The sequence below is a fragment of the Leopardus geoffroyi genome, chromosome B4 (assembly GCF_018350155.1).
Source record: "Leopardus geoffroyi isolate Oge1 chromosome B4, O.geoffroyi_Oge1_pat1.0, whole genome shotgun sequence".
Lineage (NCBI taxonomy): Eukaryota > Metazoa > Chordata > Mammalia > Carnivora > Felidae > Leopardus > Leopardus geoffroyi.
The window spans coordinates 10,399,356-10,423,095 of NC_059341.1; the positions used below are offsets into that span (position 1 = coordinate 10,399,356).

Genomic DNA, 23,740 nt, shown 5'->3' on the forward strand with positions numbered 1-23,740 from the left:
GGGTGAGATAATGAGGGAAAGCGAGGGGAGGTGAAGATAATGCCAAATTTTCTTCCCTAGGTAACTGGGCAGATTGTCATGTCAACAACGTAGAAAAATTATCCAAGAAGAGGAATAAATTTGGGAATAGGAGTGAGTGGGGGTGAGTAGATCAGTTGGGACAAATGAACTTTGAGCTGTCTCCCAGGTCATACATTGTCAGCTGAATGCCTGGCACTTAGTGTTAACCGAATACTTGATCCTTGTGGTGATAGCTCCCTAAAGATGTCGGTGTCCCAATTCCTGGAACCTGCAAATATGTTACATTACACACGGCAAAGGGGAATTAAAGTTGCAGACGGAATTAAGGTTGATTATCAACTGATCTTAAGTAGGGAGATTACGTTGGATCATCTGGGTGGGCCCAATGTAATTACAAAGGTCCTTAAATGTGGAAGTGGAAGGCAGAACACTCAGTGTTCAGAGTAGTACATTGTGAGAAATACTCGCCAGTCATTGCTGGTTCTGAGGACAGAAGGAGGCCATAAGCCAGGGAATGCACTGATTCTAGAAATTAGAAAAGGGAAGAGAAAAATTCTCCCCTAGAGCCTTCACAAAGGAATACAACTCTGCCAACACCTTGATTTTAGCCCAGTGAGCCCTATTTTGGGCTTTTTAGCTCAAAACTTAATGATAATAAATTTGTGTTGTTTAAGCCATTAAATGTGTGTTAATTTATTACCTCAGCAAAAGGAAACTAATACAATCCTTAATGGGTAATAGGACCACCTGGCTTGGGTATTTGCTGGGTGAAATTCCTGTCAAGTCCCAAATCCTTCAGTGAGGAAGGGAAGGTCAGATGGATGAGATAAAAATTAAATATAATTCAAAATGATAATGGAATGACAAACTGGTGACTAACCCCATGCCCCACCGGGCCATCAACATCAGACGCACAGGACACGGTAGAAGCATACCTTAGAGGGAAAAACAGCAACTAGACACAAGGAATCTCAGGCAAAGTACTGTCTTCTCTGGCCTCATAGAATGAACTGTTACTCTTGGCCCATGACAGAGAGGCCTGAGGCCCTTCCTCTTTGTGGGCTGCCTAAGAAGGGCCTTGCTTTGAGAAAAAGAGACCTGACCGCCCCAAGAATTCTCTGAAAATGGAATTCCAAGGTATTTCTTTCACAACAAAAATAGCATTTGGTATCACCATGTATTTTAGCTTTGTGTGCGCAGGTAGCCTTCAGCGAATGCCTGCTGGTTGGATCAATCCAAGAGCATTTGTCTTATAGGGAGACAATCCCAACTTCCCATGCCTTCACATTTCTTCAGGATCCATCATGGTATATATCCCATATACATACCCAGGTTGGATCTAGAGGCAGTCAGTATCCAGGGAGGAGGGACGGAAGTGGGAAACCAACACTTAGAGTATGGTGAATCCATAGACCACAGAGCTTTAAGAAATCTGGGCTCTGCATCTCGAAGTGGGTTGATTCCAAAAGTAGGAGATCAGAGATCAGGGTTCCAGGTGTGGGTCAAAGGTGATCTTTTGTTCCTCAAAACATCCAAGTAAGTGGTAAAGTAGAATCATAAAAGTGGTTGTGGGCACATGACCTTGCTCTGCCACTAATTTTCTCAGAAGAGCTGTTGAATAAATCACTTACTTTATCCAGACCTCACTTTCCTCACCTGTAAAAGGCAAAGACTAAATTAGACCTATCGTAAGAAACGACCAAATCTGGTGAGTCAAGTGGGCATACACCAAAAATATAAATTGTGAATATGTATGCAGTTATCAATTCTTATTGCCAACATTTGACTTATTCATTTCAATAACTCTTTGATCAAAGAAAACATTTAAAACAATAGGATAAGAGAACAAGAACCAAGAGTGGATGAGAAAGAAGAAACAAAGGCAAAGACGAACAAGTAGAGATACAATGTCAAGAGAAATGAGACGAGAATACAAAATTCAGTTCTACATGCTCTAAGCTATAGAGAAGCCAATGGGAAAAGAGAAGCTTACCCGAACCAAAAAATAAAAGCAAACCAGCCTTTCAATAAAAAAGAATTAGATACCACTCAAGGATAAGACAAAGAAATTCTCTTGAGGATCCTTGCAAGAGAAGAACATTTAATGTACTGATCAATGTCCTCAAAAGCTTCCTTCTGGGACACACAATAACGAGTTCCTTGGGACTTATTATAGGCTGTGGCTTCATACCAATATGAAACTCGGCAACTTGGAAACACAACATGCTAGGCTTCAGGTACGTAGCTTTCAAAGGCTCTGGCTAAATTCAAAGAATTCTTTTAGATCATTGAGATGTATGGAAGGACCACATATCTTTCAGTGATCTTTATTCAAATTGTTTCCAACTAGCTTCCAGATATCACATGAAGACATTTCTGTTAACTTTTCTTCTCACGTTCATCCCAAATAGTAAAGAAAAAAAACCCAGAAATATGGACTTCATCTTCAGTGAGATGAAAGGATTTTTGTAACCAGAATGACACAAAGTAAAGGGAAAAAAAAAAAAAAAAGCAGATGGAAATGACCAAGCTGGGAGCAGGAAGGTCATACCTAAAGGGCCTATAGTAAAGTGTCAGATTTAGAAGAAAGCAGATTTACAGTGAAGCTCAGAAACCCCCCAGGACCCGAGGCACAGGCACAGTGAAAGGCAGGGAAATGTGAGGAAATGAAAGCGGAAAGTGTGTTCGAAAGTCTGTAGGAGGAGAACTTAAACTCCCGGGCCCAAAGTCCACCCATTCTGGCAAGCGATGTGCCCCACTGCCCCCCAGGAATGCCAGGATCTTGAACCAGAGAGGGGGACTCACAGTTGGCAGGTATTGAGGAGGTGGTGGTGGAGGGTCTAGGACTGGATGTAAGGGAATTGAATGAAGGCTTGCACACTGACAGGTGAGACAGCTCGCCCTCTGCTCCTTCCTGGCTCCAGAATGCCCACAAATGGGGAAATCCCAAGCCAATGGATAGACGATCCTTCTCTAGAGGAACTGATACACCCTTGAGAAAAGACAGACCCACAGGTAATAACACATGGGGGTCTCCAAGGAGAAAGCCTTCTGGCTACCCTTTCCACCCCCAGTACAGCTCCCAAGGCAGGCAGCCCCATAAGTGTGCACAGGGCTCCGATCAATTGCTTCTACATCCCTCTTAAACGTGAATGGACTGCAAAGGGTCACAAGGCATAGGAGGAATGTCTTCATCGTGAAAGAAAGATACCAAAACAAGCAGAGCGACAGAACTTGGGGAAAATACAAATTTCAAGCAATAGAATAAAACTTGGGGGAAAAAACCTACCTATAAATAAAATCTGCAGCTGGATAAGGAAAAACCTAAACAGACAATAGACTAATGCAGTTACTAACTCCAAGAAAAATAAAAGTTGAACAAGAAATAAAATACTGTCATGGAACATCATTTGACTCAGCAATGAACAATATTCACAGAGTCACAAAAGAAAACATGGAAGAAAGAGCTAATACAAGATGTGATTTAGGGGAGCCTGGGTGGCTCAGTTGGTTAAACGTCCAACTTCAACTCAGGTCATGATCTCAAGGCTTCTTGAGTTCAAGCCCCACGTCGGGCTCTGCGCACTGACAATGTAAAGCCTGCTTGGGATTCTCTCTCTCTCTCTCTCTCTCTCTCCCTCTCTCTCGCCGCCCCTCCCCCATTCGTGCTCTGTCTCCCTCAAAATAAATAAGTCATAAAAAAATAAAAAATAAAAGTTTTCTTTAAGGAAGAAAATAGGATGGAAATAGGAGCCAGAAGACTCTTTTGTCTGATTAAAATTTTTAGTTATCATCTAACTTGTTTGATAATGTGCATGCTTTACTCTGATAAAATAAAAAATTGACTAAAACATGTAATGTGTTGGGGCACCTAGGTGACTCAGTAGGTTAGGTGTCCAACTTCGGCTCAGGTTATGATCTCATGGTTCGTGCTCATCAGGCTTTGTGCTGACAGCTCAGAGCCTGGAGCCTGCTTTGGATTCTGTCTGTCTGTCTCCCTCCCTCTCTCTCTCTCTTTCTGTTCCTCCACCACTTGAAATCTGTCTATCTGTCTCTCACAAAAATAAAGATTTAAAAAATGTAATGTATCTTGGGGTGGCTGGGTGGCTCAGTTAGTTGAGTGTCGGACTCTTGATTTCGACTCAGATCATGATCCCAAGGGTCATGGGATCAAGCCCCACATCATCAAACTCTACACTGGGCATGGAGCCTGCTTAAGATTCTCTCTCTCTCTCTCTCTCTCTCTCTCCCCCCCCCCCGCTCACATTCTTTCTTTCTCTCTCAAATAAAATTTAAAAATAAATTTAAAACTGTAACGTGTTGGGCACCTGGGTGGCTCAGTCATATAGCATCCGACTTTGGCTCAGGTCATGATCTCACGGTTCATGGGTTCGAGCCCCACATCAGGCTCTGTGCTGAAAGCTCAGAGCCTGGAGCCTGCTTTGGATTCTGTGTCTCCCTCTGTCTCTGCCCCACCACCACTTGAGCTCTTTGTCTCTCGAAAAGTAATAAACATTAAAAAAAAAATTTTAATGTAATGTGTCTGTCAGTCACACATGAAATGTGTTAAGTGATGGTCAACTTACAATTGCATTTCCTAGGATTCAGCTATTTGGCACACCACTACAGCAGGGGTGTTTTGTCATCACAATCCACTGAGCTAATGAATGGAGGGAATACCTCGTAGCACTAACTACAGACCCCGTGATGGTGGGGATCATGCCAATTATGTCCGCTTAGCACGACGGCCACACCTGCCACACTAAATAATAATAGCTAATGTTGTTATTTACCACTTGCTATGTGCCAGTCACTAATGCAAGCATTTTGTATATAGTAAGCCATTTAATCCTGCCAACATCCCACCATTATCCCCCATTTCATGAGACAGCCAAGGGACACAGAGGGCAAGTTGTTCATGCAACATTGCCACCTAGTAAGTGGGGAAGCCAGGATCTGATTCCAGTCTGACACCTTCCCTCTCAATGACTGTGTGCTCAATAAATACCTGTGCAAGTTTGAAAATCCTTATTTGAAAATACTGGGGTGCCTGGGTGGCTCAGTCGGTTGAGCGTCCGACTACGGCCCAGGTCATGATCTCGCAGTCCATGGGTTCGAGCCCCGCATCGGGCTCTGTGCTGACAGCTCGGAGCCTGGAGCCTGTTTCAGATTCTGTGTCTCCCTCTCTCTCTGACCCTCCCCTGTTCATGCTCTGTCTCTCTCTGTCTCAAAAATAAATAAACATTAAAAAAATTTTTTTTTTTTTTTTTAAAAAGAAAGAAAGAAAATACTTCCTACCCATCTCCAAATGGCAGGTCCTGACTCAGCATTGAGGCTGGGGGCATGACCTTCTCTTCCCCAATGATTCTTTTTTCTTCCTTATTTCCTCGGCCAGCAGACCCTTGGGAATAATCCTAGGAAAGGGATTTGACAGCAAAAACACACAGACTGTCCTTTTGGGAAAGAGAAGACTTTTGCCAGCTGAGTTGGCCAACGGCCACTTTGGGGAACAGGTAAGCTGTAACTGAGTCACAGAGAAGGACGGGGTCCAGGTAGAAGTGGCACGGGCCTTCCAGGAGAGCGGGGTCCAAGACAGGGGTGCAATAGGGCACATGGTGGCCTGATGCTGAGAAGCTGGGAAACTGGTTGTGCTCAGCCAGAGGGGACACGTAGGAGAAAAGGCGACAAACAGCTTGTACAAGAATCCAGTTCTGGGAGTCTCTCCAACAGCTCTACTCACATATCCTGCGGCAGGTGAATGTGACGATGGCTTAACACGCCATCCCAACCACCTTCTCCCTCCTGCCTGCCTTTACAAGCAAGCTGATAAAACACACCCATTTCCAGCCTCTTAATGTTAAGAGGCCACGGGACAGTGTCTGGCCGTTTACACGGACGTGTGACCCTGTGGCACCCCAGCACAGACACGCTGGAAGGCAAAATCTCAAAAGCAGAGACGCTTTGGGTATCACCTTCGCTTTCTTCCTTCCTGGCCGAATCACAGGTGCGTACCCGGGCGCTGCAGCCTTCTTTCCACCAGGAGGACCAAAGCCACACGGGAAGACAGTCCTGGACTGCCTGCCTCCAGGCTTCTCCTTACACTTAAGAAAAGGAAGGAAGAAAGGGGGGAGGGAGGGAAGGAAGACACAAGGATGGAGGCAAGAATCCCGTGTTGTTGTTTTTTTCGGATTGATTTTCTTTTGAGAGAGAGAGAGTGCGTGAGCCGGGAAGAGGGGCAAGGAGAGAGAGAGAGAGAGAGAGAGAGAGAGAAAGAGAATCCCAAGCAGGCTCCACACTCAGCATAGAGCCCAATGTGGGGCTCAGTCCCACGACTCTGGGATCATGACTAGAGCCCAAATCAAGAGTCAGACGCTCAACTGACTGAGCCACCCGGGTGCCCCTCTTATTTAAACCATTAGAAACATATTTACATTTATATTGATATTTATAATCTATTACTTACAGAAAAATGCATTCCCAGACACCGAAGGGTCACTTGCAGTATCACAAAATGGGAACAGCTGACCTGAAGTGGTGACATAAATTGTGAGCCATCCACTCTATGGAACATTATGTCGTGGTTAACAAAATTGTGTAAACACACACGTGCATAGAGACAGGGAGAAATCTTACAGTGTATTGTGAGGTAAAACAAATCGACAGAACAATATGGGCTATTGATCCGTTTATGCGATTTTTAAAACTTTATGTGCGATAGATTTTTATATCTATTTACTTACCTACCTATGAGTGTATAGATAAAAGAAGTATATACAATGACCGTTAACGATGCTTGTTCCTGAGGTTGTGGGAGAGTAGGGTTGAGTTGTGGGTGAAAAGGGGCTTTCGCTCTTCCCTCCATGCTTCTGGGGAAAAGTAGTTGAAAACTACGGTGTTAGTTTGCTTCCTTCACTTTGGGTAATTAAGTTCCAGTCTTGTTAAATTGAACAGAGTTAAATGCCTTGGGAGACCATCCTCTACATATCTATGACTCTAGAATTCCAAATACCCCAGTCAACCCCCCTATCAGAGAGAGAGAGAGAGAGAGAGAGAGAGAGAGAGAGAGCCAGCCAGCTTCATGGTCAGGGAGCCCACCGGGACTGCCACGTTGATGGCATGACCTCTGTGCTTCTGCCTCCTAGAGACCTAGACATGGAGTTCTAGCACAGCCAATCACAGAAGCAATTGGGTCAAAGAGCTGGGCTTCTAACACCTGAATCCAGCCAAAATGCCCTTGCCCCAGCACGTCTGGCTCAGGCAGGGTGCTACCCATGAGGTTGGGGGGAAACCCCCCTTGGACCCCAGCCCTACCTCCTCCCCACGGGTCTAGGAGTCTGGATGGAGGGATCCCCAGCACTCCTCTACAGCACCAAGGAGCGTCCTGCTGCTAAGGCATCTGCCAGTTTCCGACGTCCTGGGCTCTCCCAAGTGCGGGTCTGCTGAACACCATTTAGCAAGCTGAATGGATGTGACCTGTGAATTACGCAGCCGCTCAGAAGGATAATTGCTCTGTAATCTAAACCATAATGGGTGTGAGCGCAAGAGAGTCTTCGACAGTGGCTGCCCTGCGTGCCTGAGGGTGTCCACAGGCACGGTTCCCTGCGAACGGGTCCCCGGCTGGGCACCGGGGGTGGGGGTGGGGGGTGGTCCCAGGGGAGGGCACCGCAGGGAGAAGGATCCAGGAGGAAGGCTCCACAGGCACACTGGTGCAGGGAGCAGACCGAACCCTTCAGAGGCATTATGTCAAGTGAGTGCAAATGAGTAACAGCGCAGATGAGTGGATGAGAGGTGTGTGGGAGACATCTTCACGTCAAGGGTGGCATGAGAGTCTGTGGGAGAGACCCAGATCTCCCGCCATGGTCCCTGCGGTCCTCTCCCACTGGATTTCCTGCTGCTGAGGGCCAAGTCACCCTTCGGTCCGACACTCCAGCCGCTGCACACTAACGGGCCCCCTACTGAGTGCACCACTCAAAGCTGGGCAGACGCAGGGGGGCAGCTTGGCGCCTGTGCATGTATGGGCAGGGGCGGCTCTGAGCCCAGCAGGGGCCACAGCAGGGCTGTCACCCGGCCGGCCGGGGAGCTAGGCAGGGACAACACTGCCACAAACAGCACCAGGCACCTGCGGATGGGGAGAGCTGGGCCGCAAAGGCCGTGCAGAAGACTGCAGCAGAATCGTGCCTCTCCACCTTCGGGTCTGCTGGGGGAGACCCAGACTCCCGGACTGGGCATCCTTCTGTCTGTTCCCCGGGCTCGGTGACCAAGGAAGGTCCCCTTCTCATGTCAGCCTCTGGGGCTTTTGCAGAGGCTGGAGGGTCAGTGGGAAGCATGTGGTAGGGGGAGACTGAGGGGCCAGGGGTTCGCCTTGAGGATTCTGTGGGTGCCATAGCACTGCACCCCACTTCACGGTGGTTCCACAGACCCCAGGAACAACCTCCCCCGTTGCCTCCTCCCCCACGACTCCTCCCCCATCTCTCTGACCCTTCTGCGTCCCAGGCGCCGTCCCCCACCCTGCTCTCTTCTTCTCCAGGACGGTGGAAGGATACCACTTAGCAGGGCCCTGGAGGAGAAAGAGAGGGCACCGCTCTCCCTCACCTCAACCCCAGCCACTCCACCACAACCTGCACCCCCGAGGATGCGGAACCCCCTAGCGGTCTCTGGTCCCGCCCATCTGCCACCTGCTTTCCCCACCCGCCCACTGAACCAGAGCTTTTAAAGGAATCGGCTTTAAATGTGGGGGAAACCCCCACCCTCCAAGTAACAAAGAATCATATAATTACTTAGCAGCTACTTGTCCCTGGTAATTTGATGCTTGTGTTGCTATAATTACACATTCGGTGGAGTTAGACAGTCGCGGCACTTGTGTGGCCCGTCCGTGACATCTGTTTTCAGATGGAGAGAAAGTCTGACAGGGAGCCTGGTGGCTGGAGGGCCCCAGACCCAGGCTGGGCGGAGGGAGGGGGAAGGCAGGAAATGCTGGAGCACAGGTGAGGCTGGGGGGAGCCAGGAGGGACTGGGGTGAGTATTTACTGGGCGCCCACGGCGTGGGGGCACGCGGCCCCGATATCTAGAAGCGAACAAGGCCTGTGTGTGACCCTCATGCCTGGCAAATCTTAGTGCCCACCGGCTCTGGTCCCCGTTCACCTCTGAGGACAGCTCTCACCTGCCCCCCACCTCTCTGCACCTCCAGGAAGGGGACTTCCCACTCGGTCCTCACCAGCCTCCTGCCTCTGCCCTCCACCCGTCCATTCTCCACACAACCTTTAGACCGCCTTATAAAAAGGCAGGGGCGCCTGGCTGGCTCAGTCGGTTAGGTGCCTCACTCTTGATTTCGGCTCGGGTCATGATCCTACCGTGGAGCCCCGCATCGGGCTTTGCACTGACACACAGAGCCTGCCTGGGATTCTCTCTCTCCCTCTCTCTCTGCTCCTCCCCCACTCGTGCTCTCTCCCTCTCAAAATAAACTTACATAAAATGTTTTTTTAATTTAAAAAGGTTTTTAATTAAATTATTTTTAATGTTTATTTACTTCTGAGAGAGAAACAGAGTGTGAGCAGGGGAGGGGCAGAGAGAGAGGGAGACACAGAATCCGAAGCAGGCTCCAGGCTCCGAGCTGTCAGCACAGAGCCCGACGCAGGCCTCGAACTCACGAACCGGGAGATCATGACCTAAACCGAAGTCAGACGCTTAACCAACTGAGCCACCCAGGAGCCCCTTAAAAAATTTTTTTTTAAGGCCATTGGTGCCATTACTTCCTGCCTGGCATTCACTGGCTTAGCACTGGCTTCGGGAGAAAATGCAGGGCCCTGGCGTGCCCCCCGCTCCCACCAAGGTCTGGATGCCCTTGTGGCACCCAGACTAGGAGGGGTGGGGCTTCCTTGTCTTGACTGGTGGGAGCTGAGATGTGCCCACCTATCCAAGTAGACCAGGCGCTTGGCTGAGCCCATAATCGGGTTCCGTCTCTCGAACCCCGGCTTAGGGCCAGTCCACAGCTCAGTGGCCACAATGAGAACGGGCAAGAGGGGGCCAGACGGCAGGCGACTTCACCCCCCATCACAGCCTGTGACCCCCTCACCCTGCATCTCCCGACGGCCCAGACCCTAAATCCACTGCCTCTCCCTCTTCCCCTCATCTCTGCAGGCCGTCCATCAGGAAACCTAGTGCCGCCCTAACAGGACCTGCTTCTGACTAGCTGTCACCCCTGCACGGCTGACACCTGTGTCCCCGCCTCCCTGGTCTCCCCCTGAGCGGTCTCCTCCCCTCAGAGCCTTCTTCCGCTCCCCTCACCTGGAGGGGCTCCTGACTCTCCAACCGACCCGGCACTGGGTTCCTTGCTTTCCCAGCTCCTCCCCACCAGGACCTCTGTCAATGTCCCCACGCCAGAATGAAAGTTCCACGAGCAGAGGACACTTCACTGCTTTCTTTCTGGGACACCTTGTCATAGGTTCTCAGTACAGAGGTGCTGCGTGACCTACCGACAGGTCCTGGTTCACAGAACCCTGTCCTGGTTCTATGGAGGGCCTGTCAGGAGTGTGCCCGCGGTCAGGGCAACACGGGGTTGGGGGGCTGGCTCCCTCACTGCCCCTCTTCCTTGGACCCTTGGGTTAGGGGATGCTTTTGTGGAGACACGGCTCTTCAGACAATGAGGCAGGAAGAGGGGGCACAAAGGACAGACAGACAGGAGGCGGTGTGCCCGGCGTTTCCGCCTGCAGGTGGACAGCAGCGCAAGAAGGGGGGCTACGTGGTCCAGGCGGTTTCTGAGTCCAGTCAGAGGGGCAAGCAAGGGCTGCCCCCACACCCCCCCCCCAGCACAAAATGCTGGCCTCCTGGGGAGCTGGAGCCCCGGGAAACGTGGCTGAGCGGGGCCAAGGACGGCCTGACTGTCACAGACGAGGGCCGAGCAGCGGGGTCTGGAGGGGCTGCCCTGGGGCTCAGGTACAACAGAGCACAAGTTGACAGAGGTCCCAGTGCGGTCTGCTCGGCTACAAGGACCCCTGGTCATGGGGGTGTGTTTTGACCTCTGCAGCCCCGCCCCTCCTCTTCTGTGGGCACTTCTCCCGTTCCTGGGGACACTGTGGGTCCAGGCTTGGTGAAGATCTTCCAGTCCCGGCTCAGGAGGGCCCGGGTTCTCTGACAGATGGTTGGCTCTGTCTACGGGAGCCCTGGGCCCCACCCCCAGCCCAGAGTGAGTCACCTTCTTCCTGGGTGAGAGCAGGAAGGAAGAGGGGGACACGTTGACCTTTCTGCAGCATTAACTCCTCCCACCCGTCCCACCCCTAACCAGGCCCTGCTGGACCCCAAGGGAGCCTCCACCAATCACCCACCAGCATTCTGGGGGCTCCCTCCAGGGACGCCCCTGCTCCTCTCCCCGAGAAGCCCAACCACACGTCCAGTCTTTTCTGTAAGAGGAAGAAGGTAACAGCTAGCTGCACCTTAGGGAGAACACATCAGATTCGTTTCCTAGAAAAGCCATAACAAAGCACCACAGACTTAGTAGCTTAAAACAACAGAAATTTCTCTCTCACAGTCCTGGAGGCCAGAAACCAAAAGTCAAGGAGTGGGCAGGGCCACACTCCTTCCGAAGGCTCTGGGACAGAGTCCTTTCCCGCCTCTTCCAGCATCTGGAGGCTCCTGGCGTTCCGGGGCTCCGTCTTCACACGGCCTTCTCCCGTGTCTGTGTTTCCCTTCCCGTCTCCTTGTAAGGACTCTCTCATTGGACTTAGGACCCACCCTAACCCAGAAGGATCTCATCTCAATTCTTAACTTACTTCCACCTGCAGAGACCCTATTTCCAAGTGAGGTCACATTCTGAGGTTCCAGGTGGACACGAACTCGGGAGTGCCACGGCTGGACCCACTACGGCGACCATGTGCAGGCCTCGCGCTAGGTGTTTACCTCATTACCTGGCCGACTTCATGGGCCATGGTTCTTATCCTCACTTTCAATAAGGAAACTGAGGCTGGAAGAGAGGGGTTGCCCCAGGCCACACACACACACACACACACACACACACACACACACTGGAACTGCCACCAGTGTCCTTGTTTACCCTGCTCTGCTGTGCTGTGGCTGAAATGTGGTGCTTCCCAGGACAGGGGCCACAGCTAGGGAAATGGCCAGGTCCGCCCAGCACTCTCCACTACAGACCTTCCTTGGTCCATATTGGGTGAGGGGCTAAACTGCTGAGTATTATATAAACCCGGACCACAGAGAGGCAGAAACCAGAGGAGCCGGCCCCCAGAGTCAGCCCTCCTCTGCGAGCTAGGTAGGATCATTTCCACAGGAAAGGCTGTGGTCAACCAGGTCTGTTCCTCTGCCGAGGCTAGCGGTGACGAAAGGGCGTGTTCAAAGGATCCCTTCATTCAGATAGCAATTGTGTTCAACTGTATGCAAGCACCGTTTTAAGCCCTGGCTTCTAGGACAAGTTTTAAGCACATGGTCCTTGGAGCTTTGAAGAGGAGTTAGTCACCTGGTTCCCATGCAGAGAGCACAGATTTGCAGAAAAAGAGGAGACAGCAACCCTCTAAGAACCGATGCAGAGATCTGAGGCAAAGAGGCAGAGATGCTGACAGGAAAATGCACCAAGAACACCGCACGGTGGCCATTTTTTTTGGGTGGGGGGAGCCTCTCGGCTGCAGGGATCACGCGGAAGAAAAGTGAAATTAGGCCAGAACTCTCCATGAAAATGACCGCTCAAGAACAGAAGGGAACGGCATCTCTGGTTAAGAAAAAAATCAAGTGGTAGGTGTCAGGCCACTTAACTAGGCTCTTCCTGGGTATCCCCAGGGTTCACTTTGAGGATGAATCTCATGTTCCCAGAAGGAAGAATTAAGAGGGTCTCACAGTGATGCAGCCTGGAGAAGGCTTATCTGTGACCAGCTTATCTTGGGGGTGAGCGATGAGGGCCACGGGCCTGGCAATATCTGAAGGGTGAGGGCAAGGGTAGCCTGAGCAGCACCATGGACAGCAGGCAGGCCATCCCCAGTGCAAACCAGGCTGGGCCACATGCTTGGTGGCACCTTTCTTTGGGTTCTGGTGCTAAAGTGCCCCACAGTCTCTCAGGAAAGTCGGATACCACCTCCTGCATTTCCCGAGGAATAAAGGGAGGCCAAGGTTTGCCCAGCAAGCAAACAGCAGAGTCTCATGGATCTTGTCTGGAAGTCGGGGATTGCATGGCGTTGGGGTCAGCCAACCCTCGGGTCTTCCCTGAGGTTTTCCCTCCCGAAGGCAAAGACATTCTTTTTCAATCTTTTTTCTCCTAGAACCCTTCTGTGATCTGACATTCTGATAGATTTTTTTTTAACGTTTATTTATTTTTGAGACAGAGAGAGACAGAGCATGAACGGGGGAGGGGCAGAGAGAGAGGGAGACACAGAATCGGAAGTAGGCTCCAGGCTCTGAGCCATAAGCCCAGAGCCCGATGCGGGGCTCGAACTCACGGACCGTGAGATCGTGACCTGAGCTGAAGTCGGATGCTCAACCGACTGAGCCACCCAGGCGCCCCTCTGATAGATTTTTTCAAAACAATTTGGTTCTCCTAGGAGCTCATGCCCTCTGGCCCACATGTCCTAGGTGCCCAGTAAACATTGCTCAGTAAGTCTGAGTCCTGTCACCATCTCTAACCTCTCCCATCTGCTAATTACTTAGTGTGCATTTATCTGTGTGCAGAGTTGCTCACCAGACCATGTGGGGACACAGAGGTCCAGGGCATGGTCACTGCCCTCAAGGGGTTTAGACCCCAGGTGGATGGCAAGACCTCCTGTTAGGACAGCAAGCTGGACCCAAGACAGCATGGGAGAGGCGTCAAATGGGTGACCTGTACAGGAGCTCCTGGCGGTGCTCTTGGGAGGAGAGAGTCCGCTGAGCTGGAGTGGTTCTTTGTGCAAGATGCCCAGAGTGGGGAGAATTTGAGCCGACTTTGAATCATGATTTCCAGGGTTTTTTATTTGGAAAAGAAAATAATTTCTTTCTGCTTCAGTGGCCACTCATTTTCCATCTTCTTCACACGTCCTCAAGTTGCAAACATCGGGGTGCCCAACACGTGATCACTTAATCTCTCCTAGGGATCGTCTATACTCACTCATTTGCTGGCCTCGAGTTAAATACCAGCCATACGTGGACAACTCTCACTCTTAAGAGGGAGACAACTCTCACTCTCACTCTGGAGCCGGGATCTCTCTTCTGAACTACAAACTTGAATATCCAACTGTCTCGTCAACATCTTTCTTAGGACTTCAAATAGACCTTTCAAACTATTGTCAAAACTCTATCTGATCTTCTCTCAGTTGATCACAACTCCCTCTCTGCAGTTACTCAGCCCAAAAGCCTGAGCACTTGGCTCCCGCCTCTCTTTGCCTTGGATTCAACATCTGATTTGTCAGCATATCGTGGTGGCACTACTTCTCATGCGTCCGCTGTGACCCGAGAATAGAGCTGCCATATTTTCCGCCTGGAGTTCTGTGGCAGCTTCCACTCCTGACTGTGCTGCCCACAGTCTATATCTCTTCCTCTCTGCCTACCCATCTCAAACCCCATCTCCTGCCATCTTCCCTCTTGCTGACTCCCTGCAGCCACCCTGACCTCCTTGCTGGTCCTCCAGCATGCCACACATGTTCTGCCATAGCTGCTTACTCAATGTCGAAAACCTCTCTCCCCAGATAGCCTTCCAGTGTTGCCTCAAGTGTCACTGGGGCCCCCCATAACCAGTCCTTCAGGCGCTGAACCCCTGCACTTTCCATTCCTTATACCACTGGTGCTCTGGCAAATGGTCAACAACTGGTTTCCCAGCCACCACTCATTTCCATGGGGTAAAGCCTCTCATCATGGCCAGTTTCCAGCAAACTATGGCCCGGGTCAAATCTGGCCTGCAGCCTGTTTTGTTGAATGTGCTCATTTGATCATGGATTATCTATGGCTGCTCTCAAATTACATGGCAAAGTAGTCATGACACAATCCATAAAGACTATCTGGTCCCTTACAGAGAAAGTTTGCCAACCCCGGACATAGAGGAGTGCCTGGTACAAAGTGGGTTCTCAAGGGACACCTGGGTGGCTCAGTCGGTTAAGTGGCTGACTCTTGATTTCAGCTCAGGTCATGGTCTTGGTGTTCGTGAGTTTGAGCCCCATGTCAGGCTCTGTGCTGACAGTGCAGAGCCTGCTTGGGATTCTCTCTCTCTCTCTCTCTCTCTCTCTCTCTCTCTGCCCCGCCCTGCCTCTCTCTCTCAAAATACATAAATAAACTTAAAAGAATTATTAAAATAAAAAACAAAAAACCCAAGTAGTTTCTCAATAAACATCTGTTGAACGTATGCATGAATGAAAATCACCCCTCCCCCCCCAAAAACAACGTGGAGACTTTTGTTCTAATCCTGCTTCGTCCAGTAGTCCCTCCCATTCTACTGAAAGAACAAGATGTTGCCCCTTGTGTTTGAGGAAGGTGAGCCTGAGACAGGACACCTGCTGTGTCTTCCTCCCAAGGATGCCCCAGAGCGAGGAGGAAATACCTGCAGGTCACAGCTGGAGCTGTCTTTTCCCCCAGGGCTGGCACTGAGCCCATGCTGCCTCTTCTGGCCAGTCAAGGCTGGGTACGTTTTATGGAATTGTATCATTTTATCTTCACACAGAACTCTTGCAAGTGCCACTGTTTAATTCCCATTTTAGAGAGAGTAAAACAGAGGCTCCAGAACTTTAAGCAACGGCCTCAAGGTCACATGGCTAAGGAGTAGCAGAGTGGAATGGGACCCAGCCCACTAGACCCCAGAGCCCTAGACTGTCTCACTTCTGCCCACTTGTGAAATGTTTGCCTCCACTGGGGGGTATGTGACCAAGGGCCCAGCCTTCTTGCTGAAAATAAAGGGACAGACTCAGTGACATTCCAGGGGGACTTCAATTTCCTCACGGGGTATCACGAATGATTTTTAACAGCGACAACTGCTGCAGAACCGAAGTTCATTTCAGCCTGGAATAACGTACCATAAGGTGCTAACAAAACTGAGGGCAGAGGAAGTTGGTCTGTGCAGAGACAGCTGGTTTAATCTATCAGTCCTCGTTGCCCGGCTAGACAACCCACCTGGGTTTTAAAATTTTTTTTTTTTTCCGTTTATTATTTTATTTTTGGGACGGAGAGAGACAGAGCATGAACGGGGGAGGGGCAGAGAGAGAGGGAGACACAGAATCGGAAACAGGCTCCAGGCTCTGAGCCATCAGCCCAGAGCCCGACGCGGGGCTCGAACTCACGGACCGCGAGATCGTGACCTGGCTGAAGTCGGACGCTTAACCGACTGCGCCACCCAGGCGCCCCAACCCACCTGGGTTTTACATTCTCGAAAATTTTGCTGAGGAGGCAACACCCTATTTGCCAGAAGAGAAAGTGGGGTGGGGAAGGAAAAGAGGAAAGTGGTGTCTCCGTTTTCATAGTAACTGGGCTGGCACGGGGCCAGGCTCAAAACTGGGAACACCTGATTCCAAGCTCCTGCCCTCATAATCGGGCTACTTCCCTAGGCACTGGTTTTAATTCAGTTCAAGGGTAGATCATAAATTAATTTGACGCTGGAATTATAGTAGACACTCAATAAATTATTAAAAAACACAGCAATCTGGAGCTGGCAGGGACCCTGGAGGCCATGGGGCTGGCAGTTCTCAGCCATGTGCACATTGATTCACTCACGGGCCCGGCAGATCGGTCTGGGGGTGGGCCTAGGCATAGAAATATTCGAAAAGCTTCTGATTTCATACATGAGGATCTGATGCTGGAGATTTTAAGTGTTTTCCTCCATTAGCACAGAGAATGCAGGGATGACCGAGAGACCCAGGCAGGCCTCCCAGGCCAGTGACCTCTGTGCCAGACTCTGTCCAGGCCAGGCAATCCGCTGGTGGAGGAATAGTCATTGTAGGGGGCTGGTAAAATTGAGCAGATTTGGAATTTTCCTCCAAAGAGCCTTCAAGTTCCCTTAGCCCCATAGTATCCATGTGAGGGAGGGTAGAGACCGACATCATTGCCCCATTTGACTGATCTGGGAGACCAAGGAGCTGAAATTCTAAGTTCTAAGAGGCAGCACAGTCCTACAGTTAAGAATGCTGGTTGTGGACACAGACAGACCTGGCTTCCAGGCTGCTTGTGCACTCCACAGCTGTGTGATCTTGGGGAAATCACTGAACCCCTCTGAACTTTGGATTTGTCCTGTGTTAAGCAGGTTATACGAAGTTCTGTGAGCGTGAAGCAGCCTGGCCCACGTGGGCACTCGCTTAATAAGCATTTGCACTGTTCGGACCGAGGGCTCCCCCATCACTGTGTCAGTTCCCGAAGAGCTGGGAGTGGGGGCTCAGACCGTTTACGAAGGAGAAAGCTGAGACCAGAAGTCACAGGACCAGCCTCAGGTGGCACAGGAGGCCGGGTGACGGGTCTGGGACTAGAGCGCAGTCCTAGATACTCCCACCTGGCCCGGAGCTTTCCGCAAATGCTTCGGCGACTTGGGCGTGGAAATGCTCTCCCGGGGCCCCGTTCACGCAAATGTGCTACTTTCAATGTGACCGGAAGATCAGCACTTTGTGGCAACTCCTCTGGGGTGAGCACAGGGAAGAAGGAATCCACCAGCCCAGCAGCCTCCACAATAAACTCAGACCCCTGGAAGAAACGTAATTAAAGTCATGAATCCCGGGAACGGTGGCTGCATCCCACGTTCACAGGGTCAGGGGGGCAGGACAGAGAAGAGCTGATTTGCAGGTGAGTTCAAACTGCTTACTTTGGGATTTACAGTCTGGTAAGGGGCCATCCATCACGTTTATGGGGGGACGATCACCTGAGATCACGAGGAGCAGCAGTCTGGGCCACCGTGGAAGGCCAGCCCATCCAGCCCCAGCCGGGCCTCGGGATGATGATAGGACCACCTCTGCAAACAGTGAGAACGAATGGGGCACAGGTCACCAAGGAAATGGAAAAAAATAACAAAAAAAACCCCCAAAAACCAACAACCCATCACCCATTCTCCATGCGTCTCTCTTCCAATAATACCTGTTCACGCTGAATTCACTTCCTCTTACAAGCCACCGTCAGAGACAGTGGAGAATAACCGGCCAGGGGAGAATAATCAACCAAGGAGAACTTAGGAGAGTAACCCCAGGCTCCCAGCATGGTAGCGGGAGACACAGCCAGTAGCTGGCTGGGTGATGTGGAGTATGCCCCTGGCCCTCTCTGGACCTCACTATCTCTTTCATAAAGTGGCCAGGTTAGACCAAGCTCTGACACTCTATGACTCTGAGATCTCTGGTAGGAGAGCCAGGGGCTCCAGAGCAAGGCTGCCTGCTGGGCTGGGCTGAGCCCTCCACTCTGGCACAAGAAGGGACACGGCACCCTGGGTCCCCACCCGGCCCACAAAGGGTTTGAAGATGAGAACATCATGTACCCCTAGGAAATTTTTTTTTTTTTTTTTTTTTTTTTTTTAGAAACGGGGCTTAGCTTGACCTGGAAGAATGGGGAACCACAGAGGACTTTTGGATCCCGGTGGGGGGCATTTGAATCCTACTCTACAGGGAAATGGAGACTCTAGGAATTTCTGAGAGCACTGAAAACATCCAGTCTGTGTTTAAGGAAGATTATAGCAGGGAGGCCAAGGGAGAGAGGGTCTGGGCTCCGTGCTTTCCAGGGCAAGGTGTGGAGCCTGGGAGCCTCTTGGATCCCCTCCATTCAGCCCTGTGTGTTTCTATTCCATTTGGAAACTGGAGCCTCCCCAAAGGCTTATGATTATTATGATTATTATTTAGTCTTTTGCAAAGACTTAGAGGCATGAAAAACAAGGAAGCAAAAGAGCAAAAATCTGTGCATCCGGCCAGAGGGAGTTCTATTTGCCATCCTGAAATCTCTGCTTCTCATTAATTAGAGCCAAGAAATCACCCTTCGAAAACTGGCTTTTCCACCAGTAATGCCAGCTGCTCAACCTTTTGTAGGAACGTGCGGCTGGCCCCTTCTGGAGCCCAAGCCCTGATGGCACCGTGCCCCAGCCACAAGACTGCAATATCCACTCGGTGCCACTCTGGCCTGTTAATTGCTGCGTGAAGAGTGTTCCTCGCTGGACCTTTCTATCTGTGTTCTTCAGAAGCAGGTCCCTCCCCGGCGCTCCCCCCCCCCCGGGGGCCAGGCGAGGTGAGCCACCCTCCCTAATGCCAAGCCCTAGCAGCAGCATCTGGTGTCTTGCTCCTCGGCCGTCTCCCTCCACTCCTGGCCACGCAGAGCAGAGGGATAGCTTGGGAAGCCGCGGGGACAGAAGAACATGGTGGCCTCCTCTCCGGCTCAGCTGCCCTGGGGTGGTCTGAAAGGGGAGAGCAGGACAGTGTGGCCACCCAGGGTAGCAGGTGACCGTCGGGACTCTGGGCCTGCCGGACAATATCTGGATCTCAGCCCCACATGGACAGGAGAGAGGAGCCCTAGGAATGAGGTTTCCCACAATGGACGACTGTGATGTCGTGATTTATTGACAAATAGAAATTTGGTCTTCGTCCCTGTTCCTGGCACAGAGCTCCTAAAACCCTTGGAAATTCCTCGGGGGTGAAAGCAATAAAGATGTCATTGTCATGTTAATGAGGCGACTTTTGGAAAGCACCAAGTTCACCTAAGCTTGGAGGCTGGTCACCAAGGGAGCCAACCGTGTGATTGGATGGTTGGAACTTTCAGTCCCTCCACTGACCTCTGGGTCAGGGAGAGGAGCTGGAGATCGAGTCAGTTGCCAAAGGCCAGTGACCTAATCAATCATGCCTATGTAATGAAGCCTTCATAAAAACGCAAAAGGACATGTTCAGGGAGTTTTGGGTTGGTGAACGCAGAGAGGAAGCACAGAGCCCTTTCTCCATTCTCTGCCCTGTGCCTCTCTCCCATCTGGCTGTTCCCTTAATATCCTTCATCATAAACCGGGAATCTAGTCAGTAGAATGTTTCTCTGAGTTCTGCGAGCCCCTCCAGCGAGTTCATTGAGCCCAAAGCAGGGGTTGTTAGAACCTCTGACCTATATAGCCGGTCAGAAAAGCTGAGTAACAACCTGGCCTTGCATGGAGGGAGGGGCGGTCTTGAAGGAGCCAGCCCTCAACCTGTGGGACCTGAGGCTCTCTCTGCAAGCAGACCACGTCAGAACTGAGACAACTGGTGCTGTGGGGAGAGACCCACACATACATCAACATTAGTTTCAGCATCACAGACAGGAAACAGGGTTGTTTCACCTGAAGAAGAGAAAACAAAGGGACAGACTGCAGGCTTCCTATGAGAAGTGGGGTCACTGCAGGAGGGATCAGAGTGACTCTGTACAATCCTGCGAGGCAGAACCAGGAGCAAGCACCAAAAAGACAAATTTCAGTTCGGTAAAGAAGAGACATTTTCATCGAAGGTGTGTGGGCTGCCTCAGGAGATGGCATTTCCCCGATGAGGGTGCTGGAGAAGCTGGGTACCAATGCCGGGGGCTTTGGGAGGATGGGCTCTGCCTCATTAGAAGTCATCGGTGCTAACCCAGCCCAGAAATTGTGCCTGTGTGCAAGATGGAGGGGACAGAAAGAGCACTTGGCTGTAGAGTGGAGTGGGACAGCTTCCACTCCCAGTTCTGCCCCCAGTCTGTTGACGATGGGATCTGGCAGGTCACTTAACTTCTCTGAACCTCAGGCTTCTTGTCTACAAGATGGCAGGTCTCAGAGAAGATCAGCTCTGAGTCATTTCCAATTTGAAGTGTGCCCCACCCCAACCCTCACCCTGTCCTATGACCAGAGAGGGGCTGGGCCTGGGCCCTTCAGAAATGCCAAAGCAATGGAAGAAGGTTTCACGAAGGTAACCCAAAGTCAGGGGGCAGAGCTGGGGGTGCATTGTGCAGACTTTCTACAGCACAATAAGCTCATTTACACCAGCAGAGCGGCTCTGAATCTCAAATGTGAAAACGATAGGACTTGGGGCAGAAATCACCCCTTGCAATTTGAGACGAATCTGATTGGCTTTAGGAACTTCAAGTAAATACAAGGAAAAGACAGCTGTCACTGGGAGCAGAAGATCACCACCGCTACCCCCTTTCATTACGCCAAGGAGTAGAATGGTTGCTGTAAGTGGCTCATGGCTGTATCCACAGGCAGTGAAAGCTCACAAGACAGGGGAAAAAACTTGAAATTCCTCAAATTCTGATGGAGGCTGAGCGGGGGGTGGGGGGGGGGAGGAGAATAAGGGGTTTTGGAGAAAGAGGAAGGAGTTAAAGGGGCAGAAAAACTGTGTGGAGAGTAAAGAAGTAGCCAGTAAAGCAGAAAGGGTGGCCCAGGGGACGTCTATGAGGGGTCATCCCAAAGGTCTGGGCCAAGATGGCCACATTCTTTGATGGTATAAGGCACAGGAATTCTAAACCAGGGTGGAGGATTCGGGGTGAGGGTGGGTATCTAACACCTGATTTTTCCTCTATTCCCACCTCTGAAGTTTAGATCTCTCACCAAAGACCTTAAGATCTATCTGAACATCCTTGGTATGCCCCTGCTCACGTGTGTTTGCTTTAGAGGGATGGTGGCCGAGTTGGTCACAGCTGAGGGTGTGGAGTAGGTCCCAGCTCCAGTCAACCCAAGTAAGAGAATCATCTTGAGCATGGGCTATGAGCCATTGTTAATGGCTGAAAAAAATAACAAGTCCTCTGGGTCCTCTCCTAGCCACACTTTGCTTCATATCCTGGGAGCTAAGGAGCTTGAGTGCCATGACAAGTGTGGGAGAAGCCGCCATCTTGGCTCTCCAAACTTTGATTCAAGGTCCCACTGTGTTAGAATCACGCTGAGGGTCCCACAGAGCTAGAGTGTGAGCCTCTTCTTCTGACCCCACATTTTCAAGCCAAGATATCTTCCAGGAGGGGAGGCAGGTCTGTTGGAGAAAAGAGTCCTGGGAAAAGCCAAGTTAAATTTCTTACCTGCTAGCAGAAAGGGGATGAAGGGCCCAGAGTCAGAGATGAGACCGGAGAGGCTCCCGGACAAGGCAGTGAAAAGGAGGCAGAGAGTGTCAGCAGGGCCCAGCCAGGAGTTCACTGGAGACGGTCACAGTGTTAACAACAAGCCTCAGGCTTCATGAACTGCCTGAGGGTCCTCCAGAGTCTTCAAGATCATTCTGGGCAGAGGAGGAGAGAGAGAGCAGGCCACAGGTATTTTAAAGAAAGAGAAATGCTACAAGCTCAGGTCTTAGAGACTAAAAGAGAAATAGCACAGAGAGAGAGAGGACAGCAGCTGCCCCAAACAGAGTGGGGGTGGGGGAGCTCCAAACTCCACTCTTAGGACAGGGAGCCAGGCCCGACTCAGGGCACCACCCTCCCATTCTGGTTTCCTACGATATGGATAGCGGGGTATTAAGGGGGTATATGCAGGGCGCATACAGCCTGAGAAATATGCTTGGTGTTGGGGAAGATGTGAGTCAGTCAGAAGATAAGTTAGGGTCACAGGTTGGACAGGTTGGACCAGGCCTCAGTGATGCTCAGTGCTTCCCCCACGGCTCCTGTGCCCAGCTCCCTGGCTGGTGGCACCAGAGGGGAGACAGGTGCAAATCAGAGAGGGGGAGACATGCCTCGCTATGCCAGATGTCAGATCCCACGCTGACACCCCTCTCTGGTCATCCCCAAGTAGTGTCTTGCCCCGGGGTCCACTGTGGGACTCCAGAGAGTCTGGCCCCTGATGCAGGTCCAGGATAGACGCCCGGCGAAGCACACTGTGCTGAGCCACGAATTCCAGAGGTGGCACAAGGGTAAGAGAAGTTGTGCCGCACCCTGGCCTAGCAAAGTGGCCCAGGTCATTAGGACAAATGCTCATCCCTCCCAGGTGTTAGCCATTACTCATAGTTGCATCTCTATCCAGCGACACTGTGGCTTCTGACCTTGGCTATTCATGCCCACAGTTTCCAACTCAACCCAGCCAGTGGGGAAGGCCTCAGGCAGCAGGGCCAGGCAGTGTAGACTCCTGCCGCTCCCAAAGATTTGCCCTCCATGGACGGAATGTGGGCTTGGAGAACAGGCCCTAGTCGTGGACCGTTGAAAGATCCTAAAGTACTCAAGAGACCGATAATTTAAGGAACCACATTAAGAACACCCAATTAATGGCATTGTATGGGAATAACCAGTCTGGCTAAAGTGCGGAAGTGTGCTAGGAGGTACCGGACTGCCGCGGGCCTCGCACACCAGGTCAAGAGGTGTGAGCTTTTCCTCATCAGCAACGGGAAGACTTCAAAACCAGGCAGGAGCTGGTGGATTGGTTAGACAACCAACATGCGCTGGTAGCCACCCCTACTCCTCCACATGGCCTCCCCTCCATTCTTCCAAGTTGTCCCCAGCCAGCTTTCCAGACCAGTGCTTGGCAAAGAGAGGGTGTTAAAAAAGAATTTTCTGGGGCACGTGGGTGGCTCAGTCAGTTGAGAGTCTGGTTCCAGCTCAGGTCATGATCTCACAGTTCATGAGTTCGAGCCCCATGTCGGGCTCGTCGCTCTCTGCCGCTCGCTCTCTCTGCCCCTACCCTGCTCACACACTCTCTCGCTCTCAAAAATAAACATTAAAAAAAAAAAAAAAAAAGAATTTCCTGAACGCATTAACGGACAGCATGATATTTATGGGAATCCAAAGGGGTAGAGTCTAATGAGTGTTAAATGTGACACAGCATTTACAACCACCAAATAAAAAGTCATTGATGAAAAAAATTTTTTCAATTATTTCTCTCAGGCAGAGAAATCTCGTTGAAATCAGTGTTTTGAGAAGT

The 23,740-nt window shown here is 50.9% G+C and overlaps 1 long non-coding RNA gene across 3 annotated transcripts in view; it reads right to left on the bottom strand.

The window, feature by feature from the left end:
* Positions 1 to 1,179: 1,179 nt before the first annotated feature.
* LOC123590605 overlaps positions 1,180 to 23,740 on the bottom strand; it is a 35,558-nt gene continuing 12,997 nt past the window's right edge. For 2 of the 3 annotated variants that reach the window (XR_006708869.1, XR_006708867.1), the window contains 6 exons: positions 21,919 to 22,112; positions 17,816 to 17,905; positions 17,453 to 17,640; positions 6,485 to 6,547; positions 2,827 to 3,013; positions 1,180 to 1,677 (listed from right to left, as the gene is read on the bottom strand). This is a non-coding gene — a long non-coding RNA (uncharacterized LOC123590605). Of the gene's footprint in view, positions 1,678 to 2,826; positions 3,014 to 6,484; positions 6,548 to 15,641; positions 16,087 to 16,324; positions 17,641 to 17,815; positions 17,906 to 21,918; positions 22,113 to 23,740 lie in introns of those variants that run through there. The other variant, XR_006708868.1, reaches the window with a different exon arrangement.